The following is an 18,889-nucleotide window of genomic DNA, read 5'->3' on the forward strand; positions in this document are numbered from 1 at the left end:
CTCATAAAGTTTTCATCATATACACCAGGCTCATTCTGTGATGGATTTCAACAGTGCTACATCCTTCTGCTTGCAGAAAATGTATCGCACTTTGCAACTCACACTTGGCGGAAGCATCGATTGTAGTGGCCATGTTCAATTGCCTGTAGCTTGGCTCAGACAAGCCAGCAATGGCAAAGGTTGTGGTGGGGGACAGCGCGATCGCACGCCGTGCAGACCTCGCTCCCACTTATCTTGCTTACTAAGATGCACAATTGGAGGTTGAAAAAAAAAAACAGCTATTGTATATATTTATTTTTTTTGTTCTAAATTTTTTGAGATGGAATATATGTAAAAATGTTCTCAGTTATGGCAAGAAACGTGTGTAAAACTTTGGTTGCGATCGATCAGGTAGTTTTTTTGTTTATCCTGAACAAACAAAAATCCTCCTCCTCTTTACATAGTAATGTAGATAAATTACTCAAAGAATGGGAAAAAAAGAAGTCCAACCCAGCAATTACTATAGTATATGAAACATAATAAACAATCTGGCAACTATGTATCCACAGACAAAGAGTTGAAGGTGAGAACTAAACTAAGTAAGTGTAACTTACTGTACGACTTTCTCCTATTTTAACAGCTCAGTTAAAAGAATTATTTCTTTTTACATAAAAAAGTCAGCCTAATGATATTTATTAATTTGAAATACTGTTAGACACAGAGCCTTGATAGAGGTTTCTCCGTTGTACAGTTATGATGATAACAAATTGCTTATAAGTTGTTAGATGTACATATCTGAAATTCAAGGGGTGATAAGTTAATCTAATGGGCTCCTTTGTTTAAAAATTTGAGTAGAATTGATGTAGTAGTTTGTTAAAGGTAAGAAGTGATTAACATCAAGTAATGCAACAGAAAAATTAAGAAATCCACAATTTCTCAAGATCATACTCCAAAACCATTCCTTAAAAAATCAGTAAATAAAAGTTTAATATCGCCAAATGCAGAATAGAATTATGTAAATTTTGATTTAACTTGTTTTGAAATTTGATGGGAAGTTTATTTTTTACACAAGTTCAAACGTGAGACTTTAATATAATTTTTGGGGCTACAGTACAAATGCCGAATAGCACAAGCTAAACGAGCTTCAGTAAGAAATATAATTTGTTTACATCAAAAATTAATTTAAATGTCAGGAAAAGATTTTTGAAATCGTATGTTTGGAGTGTCGCTTTATTTGGAAGTGAAACTTGGACGATCGGAGTATCTGAGAAGAAAAGATTAGAAGCTTTTGAAATGCGGTACTATAGGAGAATGTTAAAAATCAGACGGGTGGATAAAGTGACAAATGAAGAGGTATTGCGGCAAATAGATGAAGAAAGAAGCATTTGGAAAAATATAGTTAAAAGAAGAGACAGACTTATAGGCCACATACTAAGGCATCCTGGAATAGTCGCTTTAATATTGGAAGGACAGGTAGAAGGGAAAAATTGTGTAGGCAGGCCACGTTTGGAATATGTAAAACAAATTGTTAGGGATGTAGGATGTAGAGGGTATACTGAAATGAAATGACGCACTAGATAGGGAATCTTGGAGAGCTGCATCAAACCAGTCAAATGACAGAAGACAAAAAAAAAACAGTACAAGATGCTTGTTCATTACAAATTTCTATAAATAGTTGGTTAACTTTTATTAAAGAATATCATCATACAATTTATCCATTTGTACACAAAAATCTGTTTATTTCATACACAACCATTACATTCCAACCACCCAGGGGCCAACACAAAATTTTTAATTGAAAAAGGTAGGATTATGATACACCATTTTAAAAAAAAACATTAAAAAACAAATATTTTTGTCAAAAACAGCAGACTATGACAACTGTAACCAAACTGATGGCTGTCATTTAATGTTTTTTTGAAGCTACAGTATCATTCTAATGTTACGTAACAAGCATTATTTTTACAATAATTTAATTTCCTTCAGTTGGTAGCCGTTGTAATCATCTGATAATTCTCCACTAATATTTTCAGCTTTAAAGTGTTACTATAACTGTTTAGATAGACAGAGATTATAGTAATGTATTATCAGTCTGTCACCTTTATTAATCATTAATTACATATTTGAAATCAGCTGCAGCAACTAGTTTAGGTGTTTTTATAAATTTTTTTTTTTAATTGTTAAGGAAAAGACAAAATATAAATTTTTTCTGAACAGAAAACAATATCACCAAAATAAATAATTAGTTTAGACGCATTGTTTAAAAAATATTAAGCGTTTTAAAGAAACTGGTAATTTTTCTCATCAACTGAGAAGGAATTGTGGAAGAAAAAGATAAACCGCTGCCAGAGCGATTCAATTTAATAAAAAAAAAATTAAAGAAAGTTCTAGGTTCAGATGTTAATATCTGGAAAATGAATTGGACCGAGCTATATACAATAGTTCAGTATTTATCGTTCAACTGTTTGGTGAATACTGTTGGAGGCCAGCCATAAAGCAACACCTCATCAAAAGATGCAGTTACAAACAGAAATCATGAAAAAAAAGTCCCAATCAGACTAAAAATATATAAAAACTGGACTGAAGATGATTGAATAAAAATGTTTTTTTATAAGCTTTTATTTAACTTGCTTTAGTTATAATCAAATCTTGCAACTGCAAAAAAAAAGATCTTTTGATCTATCGTATGAAAATCAATGAAATTTGGTACACGTATCTAACTTCGATGACAATACAATACTACAATGTTAGAATTTGGATTTGACCCTCCCATGCACTACCCCTACGCTAAACTCATGCATGTTGCTGAAAATGTTTATTTCTCATGAACTATCGTGTGAAAATCAATGAAATTTGGTACACGTATGTAACTTCGATGTGTAAAAATAAATATTTTTACTTTTTAGTCTTAATAAACAAACAGACTTGAACAAAATATTATTAAGATATATTTTTTTTGGATGTAAAAAGTTTATAGTTCAATAAGAATAAAAAGTAAAAAATACAAAAAAATTACAAAAATATATTTGATTACATATAATAAATTATTTTTAAAAAAAAGCTTTATTTAACCAATATTAATATTAACATTAATAAAAAAAAGAAAACAAATTAGAAAAATCCTCTAAAAAGTAAAAAATAAGAACTAAATCAAATTGAGAATTTTAAACAAAAAATATAATATATTAACAAATATAAAAATGCACTGAAAAGTAAAAAATAAATTATATAAATAACTAATAAATAAATCTAATAATTATTAAATTTTAAAATTAAAAGTAATGAAAATATTTAGTTAAATAAAAGCGTGGCGCAGTTTTTATAACAATCTTTTCAAATAAGAATTTATAGACATTTGCTGTATTTTAAAATATATTTTTTGTTTAATGAGGTTGTTTAGTATATGTATTTACTTTATTATCTGTAATAAAATAACTCAAGTTTTAATTCTTTGATGGTTGAAATTTGCACCGAGATGACTTTTAAGGGTTAAATAAAAATTAAATTTAGAAACCTTGCACAAAGTTATTACATTTTGACGGTAATCAGAAAAATGATTAATTATTATCGTTATTGTAATTGTAATCATAATTATGAATTTGTTAAATAAAAATTCATACTTAATTAAAATGAAACTCTTCGCGGAAAGAGTGCGTTCAATTTGGCTTAGATTAGAAGCAGAATTCGAAGATGAATTTCAACTGTGTGAGAAAACGTACAAAGAAAGCGAGTAGGTGCATTTTCCCAGATTGTTACTCATAGCTAGTCGGTCTCAACTGGAGAGGTTCTCCAGCAGACCTTTCCACCTCCTCACATCGTTATTGAAAATGAAGATTAATTGTAAAAATAAATGTTGTGTTTTAAATAAATTATAAAAACTGCGCCTCGCTTTTATTTAACTAAATATTTTCGTTACTTTTAATTTTAAAATTTAATAATTATTACATTTATTTATTGGTTATTTATATAATTTATTTTTTACTTTTCAGTGCATTTTTATATTTGTTAATATATTATATTTTTTTGTTTAAAATTCTCAATTTCATTTAATTCTTATTTTTTACTTTTTAGAGGATTTTTCTAATTTGTTTCCTTTTTTTATTAATGTTAATATTAGTTATATAAAAACTTTTTTAAAAAATAATTTTTTATATGCAATCAAATATATTGTAATTTTTTGTATTTTTTTTTTTCAGTTAAAACATTTTATTTTTCTTCAAGGAAATAATCTGGTTATGAGAGAAATCCTTTTACCGAAACTATTTAGATCAGTGCATAATTCATCACATAAAGAAAATATGTGACTGCTTTTTGATACAGGGGTAGGATGAATAATGTCAATTAACTGTTAGGTGAATTCTGATAATATACAAATATGGTAGAATAAGTTTGTCTGACTTCGTAAAAATCTGATAAAACTAGCTGACCGGATGCAGTGCTTATTAACAGGATCTTGCACCCTGCCATAAATAAAAATTAATTATCGAATTTATAAAAAGTAATGATTTAACTTCTCTAATGGCCAAGATCTTAACCCAATTGTGTGAACAATCTTCAAAGAAAGCTAGACTATGCAAAAAAACAAATGATAGTAATCTAATCAACATTTGGTTTAAAGGTGAAGAAATGATGTCAGCATGTGAAAAACTGATTAAATCCATCCTAAAGCATGTGAATGAACTTATTAATGCCAAAGGCAGATGACACATTGTGTCAGAAGAAGATTTTTTAAGTTTTAATAAATATTTGTTATTAAAAATTGTGTTTAAATTATTTTCATTCTATTGTGGTCTGCAATAACTCTTAAATAACTGTTGAACACTAAAAAAAAGTGAAATTTAGCAAGTACTTCTACATAAACATTATCTGTTTTTCTGTATGAACACTACTTGCGGTGGATTGTAGATCAATTTGAAAAATATTAAATGTCATCATTTTCGGTATTATTATTATCAAACTATTCAAGTTGTTTTTTAATACCCTTTAAAATTATATCAACCCTACCATTTAATTTTTTAATTTTTGAGTTGTTTCTAATGGAAGGATTGGGGAAATTGTAGGTTCAAAATGAAAAATATTTGAAGTAGGAGAGAATTTGTTACTTTTTTTGATTTCATGGATAAAATGATAAAAAAAGCAGAAGTAGGTGCTCAGTTAGCCCTGAATTTTTTTTTTATTAAAGTTTAATAATTTGTTTTTATTCATAGGATTTCTTATATTTTTGTTTTTTTCAAGGATTTTTTATTGTTTTTCTGAAGGTCCTGTAAACTTTTTTCGTTAAAATTTAAGTGGAAAATTTTTTCTATGAAAGATTTAATTATAAATATAATTTGAAGATATCTTAAGACCCAATTTTATAACAACCATTCTTTAGAATTGGATTGTTAGAGATCCTTTTATATAAAATATATATTTTTTAATACATACATATATATATATATATATATATATATATATATATATATATATTTATTTTTTCTAAATTCAATCCTTTCACGACCTATAATATAAATTTAAATATATAAATAACTCAACTTAATCCACCAAGTACAGATATAAGACAAATCTTACCTTATTTGTATTGCATAATTTTTCACAAAAGTACTTTCTCGGAATCCCACATCATCAGTCATGTATAGTATTTATAAAATGAAATATTAAACATAAAATTAAAGGATTAAAATTGTAGTTACATATAAAGAGTATATTGAAGTCATTAAATAGAATAAAATAAAAACATTTAATAACATGTTTTTTGTCTTCAGTCATTTGACTGGTTTGATGCAGCTCTCCAAGATTCCCTTTCTAGTGCTAGTCGTTTCATTTCGGTATACCCCCTACATCCTACATCCCTAACAATTTGTTTTACATATTCCAAACCTTGCCTGCCTTTTTTTTTCCTTCCAACTGTCCCTCCAATATTAAAGCGACTATTCCAGGATGCCTTAATATGTGGCCTATATAAGTCTGTCACTTCTTTTAGCTATATTTTTCCAAATGCTTCTTTCTTCATCTATTTTCCGCAACACCTCTTCATTTGTCGCTTTATCCACCCATCTGATTTTTAACATTCTCCTATAGCACCGCATTTCAAAAGCTTCTAATCTTTTCTTTTCAGGTACTCCGATCGTCCAAGTTTCACTTCCATATAAAGCGACGCTCCAAACATATACTTTCAAAAATCTTTTCCTGACGTTTAAATTAACTTTTGATGTAAAAAAATTATATTTCTGACTGAAGGCTCGTTTCGCCTTTGCTATTCGGCATTTTATATCACTCCTGCTTCGTCCATCTTTAGTAATTCTACTTACCAAATAACAAAATTCTTCTTCATCCGTAATCTTTTCTCCTATTCTCACATTCAGTAGTCCATCTTTGTTATTTCTACTACATTTCATTACTTTTGTTTTGTTCTTGTTTATTTTCATGCGGTAGTTCTTGCGTAGGACTTCATCCATGCTGTTCGTTGTTTCTTCTAAATCCTTTTTACTCTCGGCTAGAATTACTACATCATCAGCAAATCGTAGCATCTTTATCTTTTCACCTTGTACTGTTACTCCGAATCTAAATTATTCTTTAACATCATTAACTGCTAGTTCCATGTAAAGATTAAAAAGTAACGGAGATAGGGAACATCCTTGTCGGACTCCCTTTCTTATTACGGCTTCTTTCTTATGTTCTTCAATTATTACTGTTGCTGTTTGGTTCCTGTAATTGTTAGCAGTCATTCTTCTATCTCTGAATTTGAACCCTAATTTTTTAAAAATGCTGAACGTTATATTCCAGTCTGTTATCGAATGCCTTTTCTAGGTCTATAAATGCCAAGTATGTCGGTTTATTTTTCTTTAATCTTCCTTCTACTATTAATCTGAGGCCTAAAATTGCTTCCCTTGTCCCTATACTTTTCCTGAAACCAAATCGGTCTTCTCCTAACACTTCTTCCACTCTCCTCTCAATCCTTCTGTATAGAATTCTAGTTAAGATTTTTGATGCATGACTAGTTAAACTAATTGTTCTGTATTCTTCTAATAACACGTATATAAATATTATAAATATGTGTATAAATATTATACACAAGTGATGATGCTTTTACAAAACCCTGACACCCAAACACTTTCCTTTTTGAACTGTCATTTTTTATTCTTTTAGCCTAATTTATTAATTAATATATGTCTGATTAAAAACAACACATACACAAAAGTAAAAACACAAATAATTGCACATATTATATTTTTTTATTAAGTATTTGGTAATGGAATATAATTAACAGAATTTTTAACATCTTCAGTCTGATTTACTGTACAATAATCTTCAAGAAATAATTTTGCTAAATTAGCTAATCTTTGATTCTGGCTCAATGAAAATGTAAGCATACACTGAACTATTTCTGAACTGGTTATTTCTGAAAAAAAAAAATTATATAAATTAATTATAAAATTATATTAATTAATTATATATATATATATATATTATTATTATTATTATGCTTTTACGGCCAACATGGGACCACTTAAGTCAATTTTGGTTGGATCTTTTCTGAGAAAAGCGTGTTATTTTACTCTTTCGAGCTGCCCAGTATTTCTTCATCCGTTCAGATCTTGCTTTCTTTTCTTCATCCGTAAACACCCTCTTCGTTGTATTTTGTCGTTTGTCTGTCTTTTGTTTAAATCTAATGCTTTTATCTTTTAGCTTTGTAATTTTTCCAGTTTTATTCTGTAGGTCAGTCAGGGAAATTCCCAATTCTTTCATATCTTCTCTAATTTCTTTGATCCATCCTACTTCTAGCTTTTGGAACCAGAGCTTTTCAATGATATTTCTTGACAGTCTTGTTTGCGGTGTCCTTATGAGATGACCGAAGAAAGAGATTCTTTAGCAATACAAAGTTTTAGCAATACAACATTATTTTCATAATTTTTCAAAATAATTTCCACCACACATACACACACTTTTCTATAATCTTCAAAACCAGTTTTCAAAGAAATCCCCTGCCATGTTTCGTTAGAGATCTGAGGATACTCATCGTCCCAAATCGGCAGTTAGGCAGTTCATCACTGCCTGAAAAATGCCTCCTTTCAGTTTGTTTTTTACCTTACGAAACGGTGTGAAGTGACATGGAGTGAGATTAGGAATGTAGAAAGGATACTCTAACAATTTGTTCCGGTGCTGGCCAAATACTCAACAAACTTTGGAGCATTATCATACTGAAGAGACCAAGTATCCATCCTTGATTTTAAGCGCAGCTTCTTGAGAGTTCAGACAACACTGGGCAGGTGTTCCTCAGTATACAATTTACTGGTAACTGTCTTCTGATTTTCCAACATGACTCCCTCTAAAAATATGACCACCACCATTCTCTTCTTCACTGATCTGGATTTTAAAATAGCATGAGGTTTCCTCATCTTTGTATACCCACACTTTGTTCTAAGCCTTGGTCAGGTCATCAACATAGTACAGGGATCAATCCATTTGAAGTGACCCAAGGAGTGGTTTGCTTGACCAATTCAAAAAAAATTGAAACTTACCCACTTATTTAAGCAGTTTACCTGTGGCGGCCATTTTTTTTACGCTGCAGACACCTATTTTTGTGATTTTAAGGGTTTGCTGAAAAAATTATTGGTCCTGGAAGGATGACACAAAAAGCAATTTAATTATATTTTCTCAAGGTAAAGATAGGTACAGTGGTTTATTTACCTATCTCTCTTCTTTCTATGAGAAAATTACCAATAAAATTGAACAAGAAAAACGGTGAAATTTCACTTTGGTAATTTTTTTCAAAAAGTAGGGATGACATACACAGTTTGGATTATTTTTTTAAATGTAGGTATATGTTAGCAGTTTACCGTATATAATATTAACGGTGATATACTTACCCAAACATCTTTACAACTAATTACTTTTGAAAACTAATTTTTTTTAAAAATTCAAATTTTGGTTTCAAATAACTCTGACGGGGCTGGTAATAAAAATCTCAAATTTGCAAACCTTGCAGTGTTTTTGTAGATTTAATGGCAAATAAAAACGTTTCTTGTGTATTTTACTAATAAAAAAGTTATAATCTCTCGAAAATCATGAAAAACCTGTTAAAAGTGATACCATTTTGACTCTAATAAGTTTTTTCAAAAGTTCATCCAAGTAATATTTCTTTACTTTATGTAACTTTATTAATTCATGTAACTGTGGTTTCAGCATTTTTGAACTATATGGAATATGAATTTTCTCCAGCCAATTATCATATGGTTTCTTCTGGAGTTAGAATTTGGAGTTACAATACCTGTAATTACTTAAGGGGTGTTAACAACAACTACTACTAACATTGGTAGAAGATTTGGAATTAATTTTTCCCACGCCCAATTCATGAAATTGCCTATATTCATGTCATGGTAGTCGCCACTTTTTGAACTGGCTTTCCAATTAATGCATTTGGAATAAAACTGATTTTTCCTTCAGAATGAATTACTATTAAACAGTCACTTTATTAATCGGCACATGAAGACCCTCAACAATACCATCTGACCACAACGTTGTTGAATAATGTGAAATTAAAATATACGTTTTTTATTAAAATAAACAATTGTAGCGTTTTGTCTGTACATAGCCATTGCCTGCAAATATTCAATTCTCTTCCACCTGATATCGGATTTCTCAATTAAAAGTTTTCTTTTATTTTCAGTTTTACACCATTTGAAACCTAATGCTTTCAGAATAACAACTAAAATTGATTCACTGCCTTCAAAATCAATAGATGACTGAAGTTCTTAACTTATTTTTTTTAAAGTAGATAATTTGGTCTTCTTTGAAAGAAATTCATTGAACACCTAAATTAAAACTTTTAGTCCATTGACAGGTTTCGAATGTAGTTTATACTTTCTCAGCATGCTGAAAGAACACATGTTAATTGAAAAATCATTTCTTTTTATCTTCTGAGTTTTTGAACCTGTGTTCTTGATATCTGAAAAGCAGTAGCACTTCTTTCTTCGCATTTTTGAATGTCACTTATATGTTTGTCGTCAGATAATTTACCTACATTTAGAGCTTTTTTTTCTCATAAAATCAAACATTATTGATAATTTCACGTGCTTAACTACTAACTTTTTTCCTTAAATACAGATTTAAATTCTGCCACAGCAAACCACACTAACACATGAACAAAAATAAAATAATATATTACAAAAAATTTGCGAAAAACAATGAGTAATTATAAAATATTATGATTGCACAAAAACACTATTCAAATACCTTCACTGAACACGACATAAATTGGACTAAAGTCTATTTCTTTATACACACATTGTGTACTATGAGTGATGGATCCAAATATAATCGTGATGAAAGACATTATTTCTAACTGCAAGTATAAATTTTTACGGGCCTATACATAATACCAATCAGAGCAATAGTAATTGGTTAAGAAATTGTTATTGTTTACAAGATTGAGTCATTACGCATTTTTATATATGTAATCAACTCAAGCAGAAATAATTGAACACACAACAACATAAATGTATTGTTTGGGTGCCCATATTGTTTGTAAGTTAAAAAATGAAATAAAAATAATAATTATGTGCAAAAATAATGCTTTGGAAAATAATATAATGAGATGTCAGCACGTAACATCACAAGCTCGTAGATTTGCTGGGGCAACTATAATGTAACTTATTAGATGAATAATTGTTTATTTCTATAACAGTTTTCTTACACATTTTTAATTTCTCACCGATGGGTTGGTAATCTGCGAAGGGCAAATATTTTGGTAAATTGAGTTACAAAGCTTTCTTTCTACTTTTTGTAACTCATTGTACAATGGATACTTAGGTTAATTAGTTAATTTAGTCTGGAGATATCAAGTAAAACACAATAACTGATGAAAAAAGCCAATAAAATTAGGCTTATCTCCCAACACCCACGAAAGAAATAACATAAATAAACAACTGAAATGATATATTAATGTAAGGGATCCCTAAAACAATTTAACTAAATGTAAATCGAAGATAAAGTATGTGACGTAAGACATTAAAAGAAATAAAATGTTTTTTACCACACTTGTTAACAGGAGTTTGAATTAGGCAAAACCTCGTCAATAGCTATCTTCAACTACCTAAACTAAATTTTGTGTGAAAAAACTTAAAAGACTCTTTGATTAAAATTTTGAGATATGGGACCAATAAGGTCTGTATCTCCCTTTTCCCCCTTGACTGATTTTATTCAAAATTAGAAGACATCAAAGCCCCATATACAGAAATCATCATACCAAATTTCATCCAGGGTCATGAGATATCAAGATCTGTGAAAACCCGAACATATAAAATTTGACCTAAGTGATATACTTTTCCTTATAATATTATACTGCACGGCTATATGATATAACACAATATAGCCAAGAAAATAAATATAATGGATTGCATATAAAAAGATAATATAAAATGAAGAATTTTCATACCGGTTTTGACTGTGGTGTAATAAGAAACATTAGTGTTGTAATGGCTGATAAAACTGTTTCTTCATCATTTGAACTAAGAAATCTAGACAGCAGCAGCAACTCCACCGCTCAATAAAATATATTCTTTGTTTTGTGGATCTAAAAAAAAAAGTAATTATATTAATTGGAAGAATTTAATTAAAGTAACTGCTCAAATATAATTAATTCAGGAATTATATTTATTACTGTTCAAAAATAAATCTTTTATTCTGATTGTTACATAATATTATATAATATAGAACATACAAGGAATGAGTAAGTAGGCTACTTCATGGATAAAAAAAGGAACTACTGAAGAATTTACTTGGATGGATCAAGGGAAACCATGGTAAAACCTTCATAAGAGTAACAAACACAAAAAATTAAACAATTTATTTCTTAAAATATAAACTCTATGTGAAAGTATTAAATAATTAACCGCAAAATAATTTAAAATTCAGAAGACATTAATTTAAATTATTTATGTACAGTGGAGCTGTTCTAGAAAGGCGCTTTCCTCTGTACTTACAGCCATACATCTGCCCCCCTCCGCAAACGCCTTGTATATGTTGGAGATTCAGAAAGTTTAGGAATTTTATTTAATATTATTTAAAAATTCATCAACCAAGTATTAATCTTTCTTAAAAGAAAATTTTTATTATTTTTTAAAAAAATAACAGTATTCCCCTCAGTCAAACCAGACAACAGAAGTGTTTTCATGTAACTAACCAACATAATACTCTGGCTTACAGGAAAAGGACTTAATAAATTATCAAACCACTTAGAATACAATTAAAAATTTTTCTTTTAAAAAAACGATAATACTTTGTCAATAAATTAAAAAAAAAAAATTATTCAAAGTTTCCTGAAAAAAGTTTTTATTAACATTTCATAACAATGTAGGAAATACTGGTCTACATCAATCCTCTTTTTAAGACTTGAAGGATCAGGGTTTATACATGAGGAATCTCCTTACTGTAATAAAAAATCTCCATTTTTTGAGATTGCGGTGATTTGCCTTTCTATCTTCTTCTATCCAGTTACATAATGACAAGTCATTTGTAGCTTTTAACTCAAGATTTGAGTCACAAATGAGAAATGAATTATTAATGGTAGTCTATTAGTTATGCTGGAGAGTATAGTTAGAATAATAAAAACATATGAAGTTATAAATGGCAGATATTGTAAAGTTACACAAAAAAAAGGAATCTTCAAAATATCTATTTAAATTGTATACATGTACAAATAGTTTTCATTAACTTCTTCTGAATTATTTATTTTTACTTTCTCAATTATATTGTATAGGTATACATTATACCATATAATACAATCCTAATTGGATAAAATTTTGTAAATCTTAAAGTTTCACAAACTCTTCTAACAAAAAAATACAATTTTGGCATTGAAAAATTCCAGAAGATGTAAACATATTGCCCTTTTATTTTTTATTGATATTTCTGGATAGGTGGACCAATTCAAATGAAGTTTGGTACAATGTTTTTAGTATATGCAGGGCACTGATAACATTGAACTTTGATCACAATTCATGAAGGGGAGGGGGGAAAAAGATCTTATGGGGTCCCATATCTTAACATTTTATTCAAAGGGTATGTATGTAAATATAATGTGTTCAAAAAGTGAAACAATCTGATGGAAGAATATTTCCTTCTTTTGCTGGAGGTTTAATTGAGAGAAAATGGGTTATTATACAATTCAGCAGAAAATATTCATTGTCTCCCAGTATATTAATGTTCCAGTTATTCCTGGACCTAGAATTTCTTTACAGAAAAATATGGTGTGGATGCACCAAACAAATCCTCCATTAAGCAGCTGTACAATAAGTTCCAAGAGACAGTGAGTGTGGCTGATGCAGCCAAAAATGGTTGACTGAAAGTGCTAACAGCAGAAAAGTTGATCGATGTGAAAGCTGCATATTGTTAGTCCCAAGAAGTCTGTGCGACTGCCGGTCACAGCCTCGCACAACGGTTTACAGACATATCTGTACAGAATTTGTGTTGTTAATTGCAGACACTGGAAAATGTGTAGCTTTCTGTCAAAGGTTCATATCATCTGTAACGCCAGACAGGGAAGAACTTTATAATCGGTTTTGGTCTGACGAGACATGGTTCCACCTTGATGAATACGTGAATGTACAGAATTCACGCATTTGATGTACAGGAAATCCACATCAGCTGCACGGACAAAAAGAGCGGGTGTTTGGTGTGTAATTTAACATGGGCGAATCTTCATGATATTCTTTAACGGCACAGTGAACAGTGAGTGCTACTTACAGATGGTGCAACAATTTGTAAACATCGTAGACCGACTAGAGTACACTGGTTTCAACAGGACAAATCTACGGTTCATACAGCCAAAAACACCATGACTTTCTTGAATCGGTGTTTTCATGGACAAATGATTTCGAAGGGGTTGAGACTCCCTTGGTCTCCGGATTTATCCCCTCTTGACTGTTTCTTGTGGGATACCTTACATATGCTGTTTACAAAACTCATCCTCATGCCATTCCCGAATTGGAGAGCTAAACTGAACAATGTGTCACGGCAATTCCTCAACAAACATTACAACATGTGTTTAAGAGCATGAAACATCATATTCAATTATGTAAATCGAATAATGGAGGCAGTTTTCTACTACTATTGTAACTTACTCATTTTCCCGTAAGGTTGCATCATCACTTTTTGCCGTCTGTAAATACGACTTTTTTTCTGATCATCCGATGCTTCTATCAGCACACAATCCATACGATGACGCCAAGTGTGGGACAATAGTACATCGACAGGAAATACAATCGATTATTGTGATATTCCATGCTCTTTCAGCAATCTAAAAATTCTATTTTTATAGTAATATAAATTTAAAATTTTAAATTGTTTATTTTTAAATAATTTCTAATTAATGATAATTTTCTTAAGTGATTTCATCTCCAATGAAATCAAATTAAAAAGTCTGATTTAATCATACGACAAAAACCTATCTGTTAAAAAAAAAAAAATTGCATATATTCATATAAAAAAAAATCGATCCTAATCAAAACAGACTTTTAACAGTATTTTACTGAGAAAAAGTGCATATTTATGCTTGCATTGCCATTTTAATTAAACAGATTACTGATTGATTTAAAGCCTTTTCCGCCAATTTACTAAAAACCCACACACAACTACTAAAAAAGAAGTTGTTTCAACTTAAATTTCATTAGAAAAATTAATTTTTAAATTATCTGAAAATTAAACTGAGACTTCAGTTGTGTAACAGTTTAATTTATAAAATTTAAAAGATAAATTTTATAATGAAACTATTAAAATTTATTGATTGGCTGCTTAATATTTTTATCTAAATTCTTAGCACATAAAAGAGCCATTTTTAATTTCCTGGCGAAGTGGTAAGTATGGTGATTTTGAGATCTTGCATAAGAAGTCTATGCAACGCCCATCTATCCAGTCTGGTCTCTCCATCGGTAGTGCCCACATGGCACTGGGCAAATATTTAAAGATGCATCAATACAGAATTTATTTCATTCATGACTTGTTACCTGCAGACACTGGAAAACATGTAATTTTCTGTCAGCGGTTCATGTCATCTGTAACGATAGATGGGAAAGAACTCGATGAATATTTTCAATCTGATGAGGCACAGTTCCACCTCGATGGATACATGAATGCACGGAAATCACGCATCTGAAAACATACACATCAGCTGCACAAGTCTCCTGTGCACAGACAAAAAGTGGGTGTTTGGTGAGCAATGTCACATAAGTGAAAATTCATGACATTCATTCATTCATGGCACACTGAACAGTGTAGCGCTACATACAGATAGTGCAACAATTTGTAAACACCATACCTGCCGATCAGCTAGAGTACATGTGGTTTCAAATGGACAATGCTACGGCTCATACAGCCAACAACATTATGACTTTCTTGGATCTGTGTTTTCAGGGACAAGTGATTTCAAAGGGGTTGTGACCCCCTTGGTCTCCTGATTTATTCCCTCCTGACTTTTTCTTTTAGGGATGCCTTAAGGATGCTGCTTACACCATTCCCGAATTGCAGAGTGAAATCGAACGATATGTCGCTGCAATTCCTCAACAAATGTTGCAACATGTGTTTAAGAGCATGCAACTTCATGTTCAATTATGTGAATCGCTCAATGGAAGCCACGTCCAACGACTATTGTAACTTACTCATTTTCCAATAAGGTTGTGGCACTTTTTGGACACCTGTTTTTTCAAATAATTAAATGCTTCTCAGAGAGCTAAGGAACTTTTTAATGGTGTTTCTTGTCTTATTCAAATCCCCATAAAGAGTGGGGGTAGAAAATTATTTTTTTATTTTTTGTCATTTCTGGATGGATGAAAAGCCACAATGTTATATTAATTAGAAAATTCCTTAAATAATTACTTTGGTTATATATTTGTACATTTTCATTTAGGTGCGGTGAAGAAAAATAAACCATTTTTTTCACTAATTATTCTACTTTATATCTTTATATTAGATTAACTGATTTTTAATAAATTTTGTATGATGATTTCTGAATATGAGTCATTGATGCCATTTAGTTTTGGTTGCAATTAGTCTAATGGTGTAGAGTAACATCCATCATAAGTCCCGTATCTCAAAATTTAATCAAGGCGTAAACTAATTTTTTAAAATAATTCTTTATTTTTATACTTAAATATTTTAGTATTCCACTACATTTTTCTCCAAAGGAGTATAGTCTGTTTAGGAAAATGACCTTTGTAGGCAGAAATAGAAAGTTCTGCAACTATTTGCCAGCTTTATTAATTATCTTATTTATTTGCATATCTTCACATATTTTGTTTATTATTGTTTCACATATCTAAATTTTTAATTTCTTTATATTAACATGTTCTACGTTTTTATTTTACATAAATTAATCTTTTATTCTGATTGGTACATACTAATATGTTATTTAGGTCACATAATTAATGGTAATTGTGCTACTCCATGGTTAAAAAAATAGTATTTACTTGGATGGATCAAGGGAAACCATAATAAAACTTTGATCAGAGCAGTATCACAAAATTCACACATAATGAAATACATACATGATTAAAAGCCAGGTTAATTATTCAAATATAAACTCTACATGATGATATTAAATATGTAAAAAAATAACTATAACATAAATCACAATTCAGAAAGCATTTATGGAAATTATTTGAAGACATAATTATGTATATGTTTTACAACATATGTAGAAACTTCAACATTTTTTAGAAAATATTTTTATTTACTACTATTTAAAAATATTAACATCCACTTAAAACAAGATAATGTTTCTATGAACATGTAATTTTTTCTTACCTAGAACTAGATTACAAAGTCCTGATATAGCAAATCTGGTGAGTAAGTAATCATCATCAGCTAAAAGATCTAAAAATATATTTAGTACAGATAATTCTCTCAAGAATTCATAATTAATCGGATCATACGCAAAATTTGCTAAATTTGCAATTAACTGACGTTTCATATCTGAAAAAAAAATTAAAATATGTAGTGGTGAATTGTGTCAACATTAGAGCACATAATTCATTGATTGTATCTGGTAAAGCCTAAATTCTAGAATATTACCTTAATCACATGTTGAATGTAATATATCTATAGAAGATTATTATGATTATGTAATAATTAATATTATATCTTATTTTAATAATAAATATTAATATTTTACTGCACTGTTTCCTGTGTTTGTGTTTTGTTTCAGATTTGAATAAATAAATTATCTTTATCATTTAGCCACTAGGAGTGTTCTACTGTTTACTCAAAATTACCTTTGAAGAGAATTCCAATGTATTATGTCACTACTTGAAATGAAGTCTCCTATTAATGTTCATAGCTGAATATGGTAAAAATTCTCCAGATATGAAACTTATTAAATAAATTATTAGAAAGATTTTTAGAGACTGGCTCAATACAAAAAGATAAAAAAAAGGCTGGAATACTGTCAGTTAGTGAAGAATCAGTAGATATAGTTCATAATATTTTTACTCGTTCACCTAATAATTCAGGGAGAGCAACTTCATGGCAGTTACAAATCCTTAAGTTTATATTGCACAAGTGAAATAGAAAAGCTTAAAGCTTCATGCACATAAAATTCAAATTTTGAAGCATCAAACAGAAAACATAATGATCATAAACACGAGTGCTTTGCTAACCTCATTTTCTCATCCAAAAATATAATTCACTCGTGAAATGGAAATAAATTAACGTTCTTAATTTGACTGCAGTAAAACAAACAAATAGTTTTTTTTTACACACAAAATATGAAGAAAATTGGGAACTGACATTATCATAAATGCCAATTTATATCATACAGATTCACAAAAGATGGGTGTCAGGTGTTTGTAATTAATTTTATTATAAAAATGACTGTGATTACGTTATGATTAAAGTGAGGTTCATGACTGTAGACTGAAACGTTACGAATTAAGACTGACAAAACTTCAGCAAGTCCAGCTTCTAAATAACAACATATTCTTTCAATGATATATTTAACATGAAGTAACTATAAGCAAACAAAATCAAAATGGAAGAAGACATGATAATAACCTAAATATTCAACCTTTTACACCAATAAAGAACATTATATTTATTTATTTTAAAATGTTATAATTTAATCAGATTATGAGATTATAGATTGAAGATAGTAGTTAAATAATCAATCTATAAATAAGGTAAATTTTGTTTTATTGTTAATATTCAAAACAATAGTTAAATTGGTGAATTTAAATACCTTTATTTAGTGAAGATACGAACCAACAAAAAAAAACAAATACAAATAAAATCTGAAAATACACAAAATTAAACAAACTACGGTATATACAAAAAAAAACTTATTAAAAAAATCATCATTATTTATTATTATGAATAATAGTTACCCAAACTAGTGGTAATAGCTGAGTATTCTTCAACAAGTTTTTAAAAATATTCAAATCTTTCAGGTTTTTTGTGACCAGATCTTTCCTTCAATCTTTGAAATGTACTAAACATTTTAAAATAAGAAACTTTACAATAACGTTTCACCAACAAAACTTTAACCTAAAAACTGCCAAACGTATGTTATGAAAACAATGTTTATTTAATATAGATAGGTCAGTCAATATTGAAGTAGTTAAAGAACGTCTTCTTCAAATGTTTGGTCTAACCCACCCGGTTGGTTTAGTTGTTTACCCACCGGGTTGGTCTAGTAGTGAACGCGTCTTCCCAAATTAGTTGATTTGAAAGTCGACAGTTCCATCGTTCAAGTCCTAGTGTAAAACCAGTTATTTTTACATGGATTTGAATACTAGATCGTGGATACACCGGTGTTCTTTGGTGGTTGGGTTTCAATTAACCACACATCTCAGGAACGGTCAACCTGAGACTATACAAGACTACACTTCATTTACATTGATACACATCATCCTCTGAAGTA

At 29.6% G+C, this 18,889-nt stretch overlaps 1 pseudogene; it reads right to left on the reverse strand.

Annotated features, from left to right (window-relative positions):
• Positions 1–7,180: 7,180 nt before the first annotated feature.
• LOC142320053 (armadillo repeat-containing protein 7-like) lies at positions 7,181–18,658 on the reverse strand (annotated as a pseudogene).
• Between the last annotated feature and the right edge of the window lie 231 nt (positions 18,659–18,889).

Source organism: Lycorma delicatula, chromosome 2, assembly GCF_047948215.1.
Source record: "Lycorma delicatula isolate Av1 chromosome 2, ASM4794821v1, whole genome shotgun sequence".
Classification (NCBI taxonomy): Eukaryota; Metazoa; Arthropoda; class Insecta; order Hemiptera; family Fulgoridae; genus Lycorma; species Lycorma delicatula.